This window comes from Canis lupus, chromosome 32 (genome assembly GCF_048164855.1).
Source record: "Canis lupus baileyi chromosome 32, mCanLup2.hap1, whole genome shotgun sequence".
NCBI lineage: Eukaryota > Metazoa > Chordata > Mammalia > Carnivora > Canidae > Canis > Canis lupus.
Genome location: NC_132869.1, coordinates 36542494 through 36560446, shown reverse-complemented (window position 1 = coordinate 36560446; position 17953 = coordinate 36542494). Strand labels below are relative to the sequence as shown.

General features: G+C 37.7%; 1 protein-coding gene and 1 pseudogene across 3 annotated transcripts in view; one reads left to right on the top strand and one right to left on the bottom strand.

Annotated features, from left to right (window-relative positions):
• GLCE (glucuronic acid epimerase) overlaps positions 1–17953 on the bottom strand; it is a 114633-nt gene that overhangs the window by 81750 nt on the left and 14930 nt on the right. Inside the window, exon 2 of one of the 3 annotated variants that reach the window (XM_072809384.1) lies at positions 14913–14988. The exons of the other annotated variants lie outside the window; for them this stretch is intronic. The gene's annotated coding sequence lies outside the window, so the exon portion shown is untranslated. The remainder of the gene's footprint in view (positions 1–14912; positions 14989–17953) is intronic. 3 annotated transcript variants of the gene reach the window in all.
• On the top strand, positions 14571–16579 carry LOC140623203 (cell division control protein 42 homolog pseudogene; annotated as a pseudogene).

The window sequence follows — 17953 nt, the reverse complement described above, 5'->3', positions numbered from 1 at the left end:
CTAGGTGTTTGAGTTCTGTTAGCCACTATAGCATAAATTAGCCAAACTCCTCCTTATTCCTCAAACACACAAGGCATACACTTTCCTTAGGGCCACTGAACTTGCTTTTACCTTAGAACAGGAATCCTCTTCCCTGAAATAGCTGTTTGTGTAGACTACTTCTTTATGTCTTTGCTCATTTATTGCCTTCTTTCTCTGGCCCGCCCTCAACCAATCCTCATGCCTCTGAACATTCGCCATCCCCTTTCCATCCCTTATTTTTCTCTACAGTACCTATTGCTCTCTGCATACTATGTGTTTCATCTGCTATTTTCTGTCTCCCTTCACTAAAATGTAAGCTCCACAGGTACAGGAATATTTGTCTATTTTGTTTATTGTTGTACATTACTGTAGAATAACGCCTGACAATAGCAGGCACTGTATTAATATTTTTGGTTCAATGAATGACTGAAGCAACCAAGGAGAATTCTCTCACTGATCCATTCCAATAAAGGGGAATAATCTGAATAATTTCAAAGGTACCAAAATATTACATCCATATTTCAATCACTGTGATTTAAGTTCTGGCAGATTTAGCTCCCTAATTATATTCATACTGGCCTCACATTCGTTTGCATTCCCTTGGATGCATACTAATTATGTGGGGAAGAGGAGTGCAGAACCATCTTAAACAACAAGGAGAACCGAGATTGATTTTTTTTTAAGATTTATTGATTTATTTGAGGGGGGGGAGAGGAGGGAGGGAGGGGCAAAGGGAGAGAAATTCTCAAGCAAACTGTACCAACCACAGAACCTGAGTCAGGGCTTGATCTAATGACCCTGAGATTATGACCTGAGCCAAAAGCAAGAGTCAGACACTCATCTGAAAGCAATACCCAGGTGCCCCTCAGGTTGATTTTAAAAAATAATTTTCCATAAGGGTGTCTGGTGGCTCAGTCCGTTAAGATCTGTCTTCGGCTCAGATTATGATCCTGGAATGAGCTCCACAACAGGCTTCTCGCTCAGCAGAGAGTCCGCTTCTCCCTCTCCCTCCATGTCTCCCCCCCATTTGTGCTCTCTCTTGCTCTCAAATAAAGTAAATCTTTAAAAAAAATTTTTCAATAGATAATCCAAAGTGGAAAATCCACACACAATATTTCATAGAATATAATTGTTAAGAATCTGCAAAGTCTAGGAGTAGAGAAGAGGTTAAGTAAAACTTTCAATCAAATTTTACCGGTACAAAAAAAAAAACTACTCTTAAGATTTTATAATTTTTTTCATAGATAATTTATAAACTTTGCCTAATACAACATCACATATTTTCCATCTATACTCCAACCTACATTTCCCTTTTTCTAAACTATCAGTGATAAAAGAACTACTTAGATGAAACTAACAGATTCTCAAAGCACAAGACTTAATTGAGCTGAGATAAAATAATTTTATAACTATATTTTTCTATTTGTATTTGTATAATGTTTTACACATTTTCCAAAATGCTTTCACGTCTTTATGATGATCTTCATACTGATCTGCACAATAAGCAGACAGATATTATCACACCCTCCCCCACCTCCCATACACTTACTTACACACACTTTACAGATGGAAAAAATTGAGTCTTAAAGAGATTAACTGACTGGCTCAGAGGCACACAGCTACATAAGTGGTTCAACCTGGACTGTAACCAAGTTCTTTCACGTCCAAGTCTACTGTTTTCTATCACAACATATTACTTCACCCAGTGATTAAAGAAAGGTATCACTGCCTAAATCTACAAAACTTGACTCTAAAAGCATCTTCTTTCAGGATTGGATATTTTCACATTCCAACCTATTATAAAACACTTTGCAGATGGTACAAATGTGCTAACATTCTCACAGAAAAAAAGGAGAAAAAGCCCAAGAAGTCAATATAATTAAAGAAAACTCAGTATCCAAAGCAGTAGTAACATGAGATTAATGGTTATTCTCTGCCCACAAAATCAATGTTTTAGAACTGTTCAACTATCAAAGAGGTACTTAATACCACTGCAGCCAGAAGAAGATATTTAACAGAGGCTATTCCAAGTAAAAATCACTTAGTATTGCTAGAACTCATACTAGGTCCCTCTCTGAATAACCCTGGACATCTGGAATGAAAATAACAAGAATGAATTCTTTTTGCCCTTCTCCCCTAAGGATTAACTCAGGTTTAGATCAACAAATGGCTCCATGACTCATTTCATCTGGACTTCCTCCAGGTCTCCTCTAATATTCTAAGATGAGGAGAGAGAGGGATTCCTTTATCATTCCATCTGCATCCTAAAACAATCCAAAAGTGGGTCAAGAATTAACTCAAAAAGTACATTCCATGTGAGATTAAATGCTTCGTTCTTCCCATCATCAAAACCTAATTGTGTGTCTCTGACCCATATTAAAAGTTCTCCTGGTAGAAATCTAGATTCATTTCTGAAGCCACGTCAGGCTTACTTTGGACTCTGTAAATATGGCTACCAGCCCAGTGGGCAATAGCACACAGGAAATTAACAGAACCTGGCCTATGTAGGGAGAGCCATCCATTTTTAGGGCCAGGAAACACTGACCTAAAAAAAACAGGTAATACTTCACTACACATGGTTTGATTATGTGAAACAGTATTTGCTACCACAGATACTCTTTTTCTTTCTTCCATTTTTCAGCCAGTATCTAGGGACTGACATGTTATTTCCAGTTCAAGAAAGTAAACGGTTGGACAGAAGTTAAAATAATTTAATATGAAGGTAAAAAAAAAAAAAAAAGATTTGAAACTACTCTAAAGTAAATATGTGATGCAGTTAACAGTAGTTTGGGACCAATGCCCTAAGTAATGAAACTGATCTTTTGTCTGGAATATTCCCTGCAAAGCCTGAAACAGAGTAAGACAAGCAAGATAGCAAGATATCTAGGGCACAATATTTAAGGAGACTCTGACTTTATAAGCAGGATTGGCACCTGAAAGTGAGTGCTTCCTTATATTTTGTATCATCAGTGCCCCACTGCCTCACCAATTCAGAGCTCTGATCTACTATGAGAGAAATATAGGAGATATATATGTTCATCAATAAATATATATTCATCCACTGCAATATATATATATATATATATATATATATATATATATATATGTTCAAGTCATCAATAGTGGAAGATAGTGTGGCTATAAGAAGTACCTAAAAAGAATATAAAATTTGAAATCCTGATCACATTCATCATGACTATTTTCTGAATATAATAAGAAAAGGAGAAACCTGATATTTTGCACATATTCTGAAATGAAGCTGCCTTTAAAGAAAAAAGAAGGAAGGGGGATCCCTGGGTGGCTCAGCAGTTTCGCGCCTGCCTTTGGCCCAAGGCGCGATCCTGGAGTCCCGGGATCGAGTCTTGCGTCAGGCTCCTGGCATGGAGCCTGCTTCTCCCTCTGCCTGTGTCTCTGCCTCTCTCTCTCTCTCTCTCTATCATAAATAAATAAAAATAAATCTTTAAAAAAAAAGGAAAAGTTTATAGTGTAAATGGAAAAGTTTAGTGTTTATAGAGAGATTTCCACTCTGAACATGAAGGGAAAAGAAAGTCTGGAATTATTCTTCTGCCTAAACAACTAGAAACTAGACATAATATAGGAAACAACTGTTTTCAAACACTGAACAAAGGTGACACAAGACTGTGATCCCAGAGTACTGTTCTAAAAAGGGAATAAATTACAAAACCTCTAGCTTTCTGCCTGGAGGTAATTTCCAGGCAATGGTACAGAGAAGGATAACCCCAAAAGAATCCAGCACTATTGCTGAGTTAAAAAGACACAGATCAAAGTTTAGAAAAGCCAAGGTGGCTAGAATTGTGAGGGGTGGGAAAGAGACTAGCTGAGAGGAGAAGATCTACACAAAGAAAGAGGTCCAAAAAAAATTCATGGGGGTCCTACTGATATTTGGCTGAATACAATTTGTACATGTAAAAAGTGAAACCCCAAGAGGCCAGGCAAAATCAAATCAACCCCTAAGGAAAGAATATTACCAGGAAGCTGTTAGATAAAAAATTGTCAGAGCTCACCAAGAGCCAAGAATTGTTTAAATTCCCCCATTCAAAGTGGAGAGATCTTGCTGAACGCAGAAGCCAACAGTGACCCCAGCAGAACCATGCCTTAGAAGGGAGGTTAAATTAGTCCTCCAGTAAAGGCAATTCTGGGTATGCCCTGAAACTGCTTCAAAATAAGCCATGAAAGGACCAAACTTACCTGAAGTAACTCAGCAGTTTACAACAACAATTTTGACATTCTTTAATGTAATACAACAAAATCCAGCAAACAACATAAAACAATGATGAGCATACAATAACCATACAATAATCAAAAATTATTATAAGATACAGCATAACAATTAGGCTTAGAATAAGTAATAAAATGTGACCCATGAACTAGAAAACCATAGTCAATATTAACAGAACCAGAAATGAAAGAGATGATTGAATCAGGAAATGAAGATGTTAGAACAACTATAATAAATATATTTGCTCAACAACATAATATCTGAATATAATGAGACAAGGAAACCTATAAAAATGGATCAAATGGGACTTCTAGAGATGAAAAATATATCTGAAATTAAAATATTGTTCAAAGAGATTTACAGTAGATTAGCCACTGCAAAAGTAAACCTGGAGACCAAAGAATAGAACTATTTAAAAAAGGAGAGGAGGGGAAACAAAGACGTTGCCTTCCAACTGTGGGGCAGTATGAGCAGTCTAACAACATATGTTTAACTGAAGCATGAAAACAAAAGAGATGGAGCAATGTTGGAAAAAAAAAATGGCTGAAAAAATTTTCAATTTGTTGAATGCCTCAGATTCACAGTTCCAAGAAGTCCAAGGAATCCCACAGAGGATAAACACAAACACACACTCACCCATACACATAAAGCACACCATAAACCAATTACTGAAAACAATGACAAAAATTCTTAAAAGCATCTGTAGGAAAAATGTACATTACATACAGTAGAACAAAGAAATCACCACAAATTTCTCCTCAGAGGTATGCAAGGCAGAAGACAACAAAATAAAATTTTTAAAGTGCAAAAAGGTAAAAATAAAGTGATGTAGTATGCAGAAGAGAATTAACATAGCAAGCTGAAGACTGCTATCCTTAGAAAACATTTCCTAATACAGGTGGTTTACTGTGCCTACATTATCTGTACAAACAGTATGACTTATGCTAAACACCTGCTTTCCTTCTGGGAGTCTGGTACTTGGTGCATGCTGGCAGAGGATGCTTATGTGACCAACTCTTAATAAAAGCTCTGGACACTGAGTCTCTAATGGGATACCCTGTTAGACAACATTTTTCATGTGCTGTCATGATTCATTGTTGAGAGAATTAAACATGTCCTGTGTGACTCCACTGGGAGATACCCTTGGAAGCTCATGCTTTGTTTTCTCCAGACTTTACTCATGCACCTTTTCCCTTTGCTAATTTGGCTTTGCATCCTTTCACTATAATAAATCATGAGTATAACCATATGCTCAGACCTGAGAGTTCTCCTAGTGAGCCACCAAACCTGAAGACCGTCCTGGAAACTCTTAACACACTAAAATTCAGTACCAGGGGCAGCCTGGGTAGCTCAGCAGTTTAGTGCTGCCTTCAGCCCAAGGCGTGATCCTGGAGACCCGGGATGGAGTCCCACGTCGGGCTCCCTTCATGGAGCCTGCTTTTCCCTCTGCTTGTGTCTCTGCCCCTCTCTCTCCCTGTGTCTCTCATGAATAAATAAAAATTAAAAAAAAAAATTCAGTACCGGAAAAAAATCTTCCTGAAATGTTGATAAAATACTTTTTTAGACAAATAAAAGCAGGGAGTATTTGTCACCAGCAGCCCTGCACAATAAAAAAAAATGCTGAGAAAGAATTTCTGTGGAAGCAAAATGATAATAAAGAAAAACATAAATCTAAACAAAGGAAGAAAGAGCACTAAAATGAGTAAATATGTGACTAAATATAAAATAGATTTTCTTTCTCATTTTAAAATAATAACCTATTCTGGGGTTTGTAAAATACATAGATAGGAGTAAAATATATAACGACATTTGGAAAAGTGATGGGAGAAGGGAAAAATACACTGTGCTTACAGTCACATACTATACATGAAGTGATAGATTAGTATTTGTAGGAAGACTGTGATAAGTTAAAGGTGGTTATTATAACTGTGTCAACCACTGAAAAAGAAAAAAAAGAAAAAATTACACAGTTCTAAGGCAACAGTGGAGATAAAATGGAATAATAAAATGTACTCAATTCAAAAGAAGGCAAGAGTAAAAAAAAAGCAAAGACGAGATGGGACACACAGGAAACAAATTGCAAGATGGCAGACATAAGCGCAATCATATTATATAACACCCTGACTGAAAGGAAGAGATTGCCAGATTTGTATAATGCTATCTAAAAAGAAACCTACTTTAAATATAAAAACAAAAAGGTTAAAATTAAAGGATTATAGGGCAGCTGGGTGGCTCAGTGGTTCAGCGCCGCTTTCAGCCCAGGGCCTGATCCTGGAGACCAGGGATCAAGTCCCACGTCGGGCTCCCTGCATGGAGCCTGCTTCTCCCTCTGCCTGTGTCGCTGCCTCTCTCTCTCTGTGTCTTTCATGAATAAATAAAATCTTCAAAAATAAATTAAAGGATTATAAAAATATACCAGGCTACTTATCAATAAAGAGCTGGAGTAGCACACCTGGGTGGTTCAGTGGTTGAGTGTCTGCCTTTGGCTTAGGGTGTGGTCCTGGGGTCCTGGGATCGAGTCCCACATCAGGCTCCCTGCATGGAGCATGCTTTTCCCTCTGCCTACGCCTCTGCCTCTCGCTGTGTGTTTCTCACGAATAAATAAATCTTAAGAAAAAAAAATAAAAAAGAGCTGGAGTAGCTATCTTAATATCAGATAAAATACATAAGACTATCACCAAAGATAAATAGGGTCATTTCAGGGGTGCCTGGGTAGCTCAGTCATTAAACGTCTGCCTTCAGCTCAGGTCATGATCCCAGGGTTAGGGGATCAAGCCCTGCATCAGGCTCCCTGCTCAGTGGGGAGACTGCTTCTCTCTCTGCCCCTCCTACCTGCTCATGCTCTCATTATCTCGTTCTCTCAAACAAATAGATAAAATCTTAAAAAGGGGGGGGGGTTATTTCATATTGATAAATCAATTTAATCATGAAGATGTAAGTATCCTAAACTGAACAGCTTCAAAATACATAAAGCAAAAACTGACAGGATTGTAAGGAATAGACAAATCCACAATTACTGTCAGTGACTTCACTATAATCTCAATATGTGATAGAACAAGTATACAGAAAATGAATAAGGATATAGCAGACTTGAACAATATTATCAACCAACTTGATCTGATTTACAGAACATTCCACCAACAGCAGAATATTCATTTTTTTCAAGTACATAAAGAACCATTACCCAAGACAGACTACATTCTGAGCCTTAAAACCATTCTCAATAAAGTTTAAGAATTTTATCACAATGCAATTAAATTAGAAATTAAAATCAGAACATCTTTAAAATCCCCAAACACCTGGAAACTAAACAATACTCTATATCTTAAAAAAGGAAGTAGGTCTGAAATCAATGACCTAAGCTTCCACCTTAAGAAATTAGAAAGAGAAAAGCAAAATAAACCTAAGCAGTAAATGTTCTCTCCTTTTCTGTAAAAATAAAAAGCAGAAGATGGAGGGGGGAGAGAATAAGGACAACAAAACAGAAACAAGTGGGAAAAAAGTCAGTAAGACCAAAAGCTAGTTTTCTGGGGATGAGTAAAACCCAAAATGGTAGACATCTTGGAAGACAGTTTGGCAGTTTCTTATAAAATGAAACATTTTCTTATACAATCCAGCATTCATACTCCTTGGTATCAATCCAAATAAGTTGAAAACATCTACACAAAAACCTGGACATGAATATTTATATAAGCCTTATTTAAAACTGTCAAAACTTGAGGGGTGCCTGGGTGGCTCAGTCAGTTAAGTGTCCAACTCTTAACTTCAGCTCAGGTCTTCATCTCAGGGTAGTAATGGAGCCTACTTAAAAAATAAAAAATAAAACAAGAGATGACTGGGTGGCTCAGCTGGTTAAGCATCTGCCTTCAGCTCAGGTCATGTCAGGGTCCTGGGATGGAGCCCTGCATTGAGCTTCCTGCTCAGTGGGAAATCTGCTTCTCCCTCTGCCCCCCATCCCTAGCTCATGCACGCTCTAATAAGTGAATAAAATCTTTCTTTTTTGGGGGGTAACAAGTGAATAAAATCTTTAAACAAAACAAAAACAACCACAAAAAACCTTGAAAGCAACGGAGATGTCCTTCAGCAGCTGAATGGTTAAACTGTGGAACATCCATACAATGGAATATTATGCATAGCTTTAAAAAGAGCTATCAAGCCATGAAAAGACATGGAGGAAACCTAAATGCATATTGCTAAGTGAAGGAAACCAATGTGAAAAAGCTATATACCATATGATACTCTGGAAAAGGCAAAACCATGCCAGAAGTTGGAGAAGGAGAAACGAACAGGTGGAGCACACAATTTTTAGGGCAAACTACTCTATATAATGCTGCAATTGTGAATATATGTCATTAAACATTTATCCAAACCCATAGAACATATAACACCAGGAGTGAATCCTAATATAAATCTATGGACTTTGGGTGATAATGATGTGTCAATGTAGATTCATTGAGTGTTGGTGGTGGGAGGCTATGCATGTGTGGGAGTAGGGGCTATATAAGTACAGAAAAATCTGTACTTTCTACTCAACTTTGCTGGGAACCTAAAACTGCTCTAAAAACCAAAGTCCGTTTTAAAAGAAATTTTTAAGTCCATGAAACCAAAAACTGGTTCTTTGATATAAGTAAAACTGATAAACCGCTAGCCAGACTAATCAGGAGGCAAAAAAGGAAAAGAGGCAAAACACCAGTATCAGAAATTAGAGAAATTACAGACATTAAAAGAATAAAGGAGGGCAGCCCGAGTGGCTCAGCAGTTTAGCGCCGCCTTCAGCCCAGGGCGTGATCCTGGAGACCCGGGATCGAGTCCCACGTCGGGCTCCCTGCAGGGAGCCTGCTTCTCCCTCTGCCTGTGCCTCTACCTCTCTCTCTCTCTGTCTCTCATGAATAAATAAATAAAATCTTAAAAATAAATAAAATAAAATAAAATAAAATAAATAAAATAAAATAAAATAAATAAAATAAAATAAAATAATGTTATGAACAATTTTATGTCAATGAATTTAGCAACTCAGATGAAATAAATTCCTTGAAAGACAAACTTACCAAAGCTCACTTAAAAGAAAATAAATAGAATAATCCTGTATCAGTTACAGAAATTGAAATTGGGGCAGCCCCAATGGCTCAGCAGTTTAGCGCTGCCTTCAGCCCGGGGAGTCATCCTGGGGACCCGGGATCGAGTCCCCTATCGGGCTACCTGCATGGAGCCTGCTTCTCCCTCTGCCTGTGTCTCTGCCTCTTTCTCTCTGTCTCTCATCAATAAATAAATAAAATCTTTAAAAAGAAAAAAGAAATTGATATTATAGTTTAAAATCTTTCCATAGACAGAACTTTAGGCCCAATTGGCTTCACTGGTGAATTCTACCTAAAATACAAGGAAGAAATAACACCAAATCTAAAAAACATCCGGAAAATTGAAGCAGAAGGAAAGAATACTTCTCAATGAACTCTCTACAAGGCCAGCGCTATCCTGATATCAAAACCAGACATTCTAAGAAAACCGTAGAACAAAACTCTCATGAATATAGACACAAAAATTCTTAACATTTATGTAAATCAAACCCAACAATACAAAAAAGTAAAATGCATCATGACCAAATGGTGTTTTTACGAGAAAAGCAAAGTGGGTTTAACAGTTAAAAATGAATTAATGTTTAAGAAAAACCTTTTTAGGCAGAGACACAGGCAGAGGGAGAAGCAGGCTCCATGCACCGGGAGCCCGATGTGGGATTCGATCCTGGGTCTCCAGGATCGCGCCCTGGGCCAAAGGCAGGCGCCAAACCGCTGCGCCACCCAGGGATCCCTCCTTATCTTTTTCTGATAGATCCTGAATAATCAGAATCTAAGATTATTTATTTATCTTTTAGGACCAGAATCTTTCATTACTAAGTTCCCTCCCTTTAAAGGCCCACTCTCTAATTAGTGTAAAAAGCCAATTTAAAATTGTGTTAGTCTATACTTCTCACATTTTTTTTTCATACCATTTTATTTGACTCCCATAAGAACAACTTGGTGAGAAGATATTTCAGCTTACAAAGAAGACAGTTGAAGGTCTGAGAGATGAAGTGATTTGTCCATGATCACACTTAACTGAAAAGCAGTGAAGCTAGAATTAATTAGAACCCAAATCATAACCCAACTCACTTTCTACTTTATCACAATGCTTCAGGCAATTTTTGAAGAGAGAAAGGAGATACAAGTCAAATCACTAAAGTTTCTATGTAAATGGCAGCTAAGTCAATTATCTGGAGGTGAAAGAGGTTAAAAATTATTGGTTACAAGGAGATACAGATTCAAATTTGCCAAGTATCTCCAATCCTTTCACTATTTCAACATTCTCTTTCTAAAGAAAGGAATGCTTAGTAATTGCTGTACTGCTTTAGAGGATAGAAAGCTCTGAACACGGGCAATTAAATCAAAATATGACTAAGCATATTTTGACTCATTATAAAAGCCTAACAGAAAAAGTGTGGATTAAGAAACCTCACAGCATTCAGACACAACCAAAGCAGACACCATGACTGTTTGCTCCAATATCCATCCATTCCACAACTCTTTGGCAGCAACTAGCAAAACTGACTTCAGCTCAAGGTGGGTTTACCCCCATCCTTGTAGCCAGAAATTCAGAAATGAGGAGGAATCATGCCAATGAGATATGAAAAAAAAGTTTTCTGGTAGGTTCTGGTTAAGTCTGTCCTTTCTGTTCAGAGGAAGCTCTGGGGTGTCCTGATTGGATGGGGGGGGGGGGCACCAAATGTGGGGCACTCTGATTGGGAGGAGGCCAGGAGCACAAGTGGTGAAAGAATTCACCCAAGGCAGAACAAATGAAAGTTTACTGAATTCACTGCAAGGGAGCAGTGGGCAGGACAGCAACAGAGAGATTGTCTGTGCCAAGGCAATGGTGAGGCTGCAGTTATAGGGCAGAGTTAGGGAGTATAGGGACTTATGGAATTTCCCCCTTTTTGGTAATCTTAAGAACTGTGCCTCGTTGTAATTGGTCAGTTAGGGCCTATGGCTATTTCAAGGTGGGGCACTTAATGAGCCTGTTGGCAATGCCTGCTTGCATTTAGCTTAGTGGTCACTGCGGGCCCTTTTACCTTCCTCAGGCTTCTATTGCTCAAGCTTGTTGCCTAAAAGCGCCCTCTACAGAAGCCAGAGGACTCTTCTTCCTTGTAGAACATATGGTTCCTTCCTGGAAACCATCATACAACTACAGAGAACGTCCTGCCTTGGCATAAAGCCAGTATTACGGAACAATGCAAAGAATCTGAATTCTTGGTGTCTTCAGTAATGTACTGACCAAGTAATTCTGAAGACTACTATCATCTAAGACTTCCAGTTACATTAAGGCAAAAAAACTTCTTATTGTCTAAGACTGTTTGAAATGGGCCTTCTATTAGAGCCAAAAGAAGCCTAACTGAAACACACTTTGAGATAATACATTTAGCTGATAAATTACAAAAGGTGCCTAAGAACTAAAATGAGCTCTAGGATTTCAAAAAAGACTTTAAGACCACTTATTCTATTAGCAGGTAATTTAGATGTAGTCATATAAAATGAAAAATATATATATAGAATTTTGAAAAAGAAATGGAACTCTATGCTTGTTTTTTATAATTAATATTTTTCTTGAACTTGGGTATTCCTGGAAGACTTGGAGGAGGTATTTAGGATGCTGTAACAAAAATCACTGTTAATGGGGCGCCTGAGTGGCTCAGTGGTTGAGCATCTGCCTTCAACTCAGAGCATGATCCCAGAATCCGGGATCAAGTCCCACGTCAGGCTCCTTGCAGGGAGCCTGCTTCTCCCTCTGCTTATGTCTCTGCCTCTCTCTGTGTGTGTCTTTAATGAATAAATAAATAAACTCTTTAAAAAAAAAATCATTGTTAATGGTTCAGGATCAGTCTTGGGAAATATTAAAGCAATGTCCTACTTCAGTCTGACATTCATTTTTATGAAAAATTTCTGTATGCCAAATGCTTATTAATTAATTAAATGCTTATTAATTCTCAGTGCTACTAAAAGGAATAAGTCTGCAAAAACACTGTGAAAGAGAAAGCCACAGGCCCAAAATGGCATCACTTGGGCCAAGGCAAGTAACTAAACCAGGATTTTAACACCTAACCTAACTGCTGTCTCAACCTGCCACAGAAATAAAGGTCTTAACCTGTCCATCAGGAATTTTTTAGTAAGTTCCAGGGAGGTAATCTGTCACATAGGCCCTCTCCATCCCCAAAGGAAGAGCCTTGCCCTTCTAAGGGAAAGTGACCTTGCCTGGAACAATCCTTTCTTTTCTTTCACTAATAACTTTCCTGCCCCACCCTCTTTCCTATAAAAATCTTCGTTTGTACAGACCCTTTGAGCTCCCCTCTACTCGCTAGATGAGATGTTGCCAAATTCATAAATCACTAAATAAAGCCAATTCGTTCTTCAAATTTACTCATTTGAGTTTTTGTTCTTTGACAATATGAAACAGGGATACACTTAATTTCCAAAACTGCAGTTCTCCAACACCGGGTACCTATGCCTCTGTTTATGACATTCTCTATTTGGGATATTCACCACCTCAGCTGGCTAAAATGATTCTTGCTCTAACCACCAGCTGGCTCTCCCTTACCATGGTTTCCCAGAATCTTTCTCTAAAAGTATAAGGAAAAGGAAATGAGAGGGAATCAAAATAGTACACTAGAAAAAATAAACACAGAAGAAGGTAGTAATGGAGGAACTGGGGAACAAAAACCTATAAGTAGTTACTTTAAATATAAATAGTCTAATTCAATTAAAAAGCAGAGACTGGGGGCACCTGACAAGTCTAGCTAAAAGTTTGTCCTTTTATCTTTTCAAGTACCAACTTTCAGTTTCATTAATTCTCTGTAATGTCTTTCTATTCTCCATGTAATTTACCTCCTGGACTTTGGTCTTTATTATTTCCTTTCTTTTACTAGTTTGGTCATCTTCTTCTAGTTCCTTAAGGTGTAAAGTTAGCTTATTGACTTGAAATTTTTTTTTTTTTTTTACTGTAGATGTTTACAATAAACATAAATTAGTTGTTTGAATCTATTTAAGAGTTTGTTGTTTAATTTCCATATTAGTATTTCACTTTCCTTCTGTTATTGAATTCTAATTTTATTCTGTTGTGTTCAGAGAATATACTTTGTACGATTTCAGTCTTTTAAATTTATTGAGACTTATTTTTGTATGTAGCCTAACAGAACTTTTATACACACAATAGGAAACCAAAACATTCACTTGACACACTTTATTTTAATATTCACTTTATTGTAGTAGTCTGGAACTGAACCCACACTATCTCCAAAGTATGTCTGTATATGATCTATAGACTCTATTTAAAAGACAGACATTATCAGACTGGATAAAAAAGTGTGATCCACCCAGAAGTCACTTATGAGAAACCTTTAAATATGAAGACACAGGGGTGTCAGCTAATTGTCCAACCCTTGATTTCAGCTCATGTCTTGATCTCAGGAGTCCTGGGATAGAGCCCCGCATTCCAGCGCCATGCTCAGGAGGGAGTCTGCTTGAGGATTCTCTCTCCCTCTCCCTCTGCTCATTTCCCTGCTCTCACTCTCTCTCCCTCAAATAAATAAATAAATCCAAATAAATAAATAAGAAGACACAAGTAGGCTAAAAATAAAAAAGATGTAAAAAGATATATGAAAAAAAAAAGCTGGAGTAGCTTTACTAAAAGACAACGTAGATTCTTTTTTTTTTTTTCTTAAAAGGACTTTATGTATCTTCTTTTTTTTTTAATTTTATTTATGATAGTCATACAGAGAGAGAGAGAGAGAGGGGCAGAGACACAGGCAGAGGGAGAAGCGGGCTCCATGCACCGGGAGCCCGATGTGGGATTCAATCCCGGGTCTCCAGGATCGCGCCCTGGGCCAAAGGCAGGCGCCAAACCGCTGCGCCACCCAGGGATCCCGACAACGTAGATTCTTAAAACAGAGTATAACAAAGAATAAAGACAGTCATATAATGATGAGCAAGTCATTTTATCAGGAAAACATAACAATCCTCAATGTTTATACTCCTAAAAACAGTTTCAAACTACATGAAGCAAAAACTGATAGCCAGACTGATGAAGGAAAAGAGAAGGACACAACCAACAGACAGATAGCAAAAATAGTATGTTCAACTCATTGGCCATCAAGGAAAGGCAAATTAAAACCATAAAGAGATATTGCTACACATCTGTTATAACACCTAAAGTAAAAAATAGAGACAATACCAAATGCCGAGTGCTGTCAACGCCCCGGCGGAGAAGCTGAGGTCATCATCAAATTTGAAATATTTACAGTGGATACAAAACTGTTTCAGCAATGCAGACAACTGAGTGCATTGTTGTGGGCGATGGTGCCATTGGTAAAACATGTCTCCTGATATCCTACACAACAAACAAATTTCCATCTGAGTATGTACCGACTGTTTTTGACAACTATGCAGTCACAGTTATGATTGGTGGAGAGCCACATACCCTTGGACTTTTTGATACTGCAGGGCAAGAGGATTATGACAGATTACAACTGCTGAGTTATCCACAAACAGATGTATTTCGAGTCTGTTTTTCAGTGTTCTCTCCATCCTCATTTGAAAATGTGAAGGAAAAGTGGGTGCCTGAGATAACTCACCACTGTCCAAAGACTCCTTTCTTGCTTGTTAGGACCCAAATTGATCTCCGAGATGACCCCTCTACTATTGAGAAACCTGCCAAGAACAAACAGAAGCCTATCACTCCAGAGACTGCTGAAAAGCTGGCCTGTGACCTGAAGGCGGTCAAGTATGTGGAGTGTTCTGCACTCACAGAGAAAGGCCTAAAGAATGTATTTGACGAAGGAATATTGGCTGCCCTGGAGCCTCCAGAACCGAAGAAGAGCCGCAGGTGTGTGCTGCTATGAACATCTCTCCAGAGCCCTTTCCGCACAACTGGTGTCAGCATCATACTAAAAGGAACGTTAAATCAAACTAAAGATTAAAATTTGTTCTTGCGCCTACCTACATACACTCATGTGAGACGAGGCCAATATGTATGGTCCCTTTCCCCTTCTCAGTACTAGTTAATTTGAGTAATTGTGTATCGTCAGAAAAGTGATTAGTACTAGTTTTTGTTCTGTCGTTTCAAAAAAAAAATTTTTTTTTTTTTTGTTTAAAAGCAAGGCATGCTTGTGATGACTCTGTAACAGACTAATTTGGGTTGTTGATGCTGCTCCCAGGCTCCATCCACTCTGGAGAATGACCTGGGATATTTAGGGATTTTTTTTCCCTTTTTTGCAAGGGGGAGTGGGTTAGTGGTGTGGGGAGCACGTGTGGGGTTTGTTTTTATTTAGTCATGTTTTTTAAATTCATTAACCACTGGACAGCCCTTAAGGGGAGGAAGACGGATTGATTCCACATTCCACTTCCTAGAACTAGTTCAGAAAACTTGTTCCCCACCTGGTGCTCTTAGGAAGCAGTATAATAAATGCCTCATTTAATAACATACTCCTTTTTGAAAGTTGCCTTTTCTCTCCACCCTTGAGTAGAGCCAGTATTTGATGAAACTCATGAAAGTGGGTGGAACCTGTCTTGTCCCTCCTCTTTTCTAGGATGCACTATATATGTGACTGTGACTTTCAAGGAAATCTGTTTGCCATTTGCTGAATTTTTTTTTTTTGAAGTTAATTTATCAGTGAAAGAAGTTAGAAATGAAGAAAAGTATTGCACCTTTTGAAATACACCAAATGGATTGATTGTGTAATTAAAAAACATTTTTTCCCTGTCTTATATGCTTAGCATAGATGTCCAGCTTAATAGTGTATGATATGGTGTTCCTAGAACACAACTGAGGACCTGGTAAATCGAAGAAATGAGAGAGGTGGCGCTGGCAAACAGATGTCTATGGAATGAAGCACATCCTCGTTTTAAGTTGGGAGGAAGGAGACCCCTGCTTCATGAAGAAGCTGGGGGTGTGGGTGGGGAGAACATTTAACAAAATGGGGACCATTCAGGGGAATCCCCGTATTTCTCTTTTGCATATGAGGAACCCTAGAGTAGCTAGTTAAGGCTCTCTAGTTTAATAAAAAAATCATGGAGTCTTATGAAGACTCTTCATAAGTGTTAATAGGGATTTTATCCACTTATTTTGGTTGCAGTTTCCAATTTTAAAAAATATTTAAGTAATCCTCTCCCCCTTCCCCAAATCATAATTCTTGTAGATTTGTTAGTATTGAACCAATGCTTTCTCATGTCTCAATTCTTTGTATATGCATTCTTTTCAGATGTATTAAACAAAAAAACTCTTCAAAAAAAAAAAAAAAAACCAAACGCCAAAGACGACAGAGAAACTAGGCCTCTCATACAATGCTGATATGAATCTAAAATGGTATACCACTCTGGACAATGGGTTGGCAATCTCTTAAAATATACTTTTACACTTTCTTAAATACATTTACCATAATACCCAGCAATTCACACTCTTAGACATTTATCCCAGAGAACTGAAATCTCATGTCTTGCACACAAATGTGGATAGCAGCTTTATTTGTAATAGGCCAAATCTGGAAACTGCCCAAACGTCTAACAATGGGTGATTTAAAAAACTCTGGTACATCCATACCATGGGATATTGTCCAGCAATAAAAAGGAATTATTGATACATGCAACAACTTGGATGGATTCCAAGGGAATTACACTAAGTAAAAAAAAAAAAAAAATTCAGTCTCAAAGGTTACATACTTTTTTATTCCATTTGCAGATCATCTGGAAATGACAAAGTTCAAAAATGGAGTACAGGTGAGTGGTTGCCAGAGAATAAAGGGACATATGGGACTATAAAAGGATAGCACAAGGATCTTTTTGGTGATAAAACAGCTTTATATCTCAGCTGTGATGTTGATTACACAAATCTACATATCCAATAAAACTTCAAAGAATTATATACACACACAAATGAGTACAGGTATAATTGCTGAAACCTGAACAAGATCTGTGGGTTGTACCCATGCCAATTTCCTGGTTTGGCTTTTGCACTACAGTTACCTAAGATGTTACCACTGGGGGGAATGGGATGAAGGGTACCACCCCATACTACCTGAAACTTCCTGTGAATCTGTAATGACTTCAAATAAAAAAACTTTTACAAAACAATCTTGACCTGCACACACAAACAGCATAAATGTATAGTCAGGCAAACCAAAGCCTGAGATCTCAGACTTCCAATCTCCTAACCCTTCTCCAGAAACAGCTACTTCTTTTCTTGTGTATCCTTCCAGAGAAGTTTATGAACATAGAAGCATAAATGTTTATTAATGTGTGCATATGTATTTGCATATACACACAACTTACTTTTTTTCCAGCAATATCAACATGCCATAAATACTGTCCTGCAACATATTTTTTGCGACATATTTTTTTCACCAGATAATGTGTGTCAGAGTTGAACTCAGGCAGAAGTACTTTTTTCTTTCTTTTTATGGCTGTGTGAGATCCCACTACATGGTTGTAGAATCATTTATTTCACCCATGTTAAGAATCATTTAGGGCTTCTGGCAACATATTTAACACTATAATAAACAAAGAAAACTTCTTTAAAATTATTGAGTCAGAAAGCATGAACATTTATAATTTTAATAAGTACTCCAAAGAAACTACACTAATTTATATGCCTGCCTAGAATGTATGAGTGATTCTATAT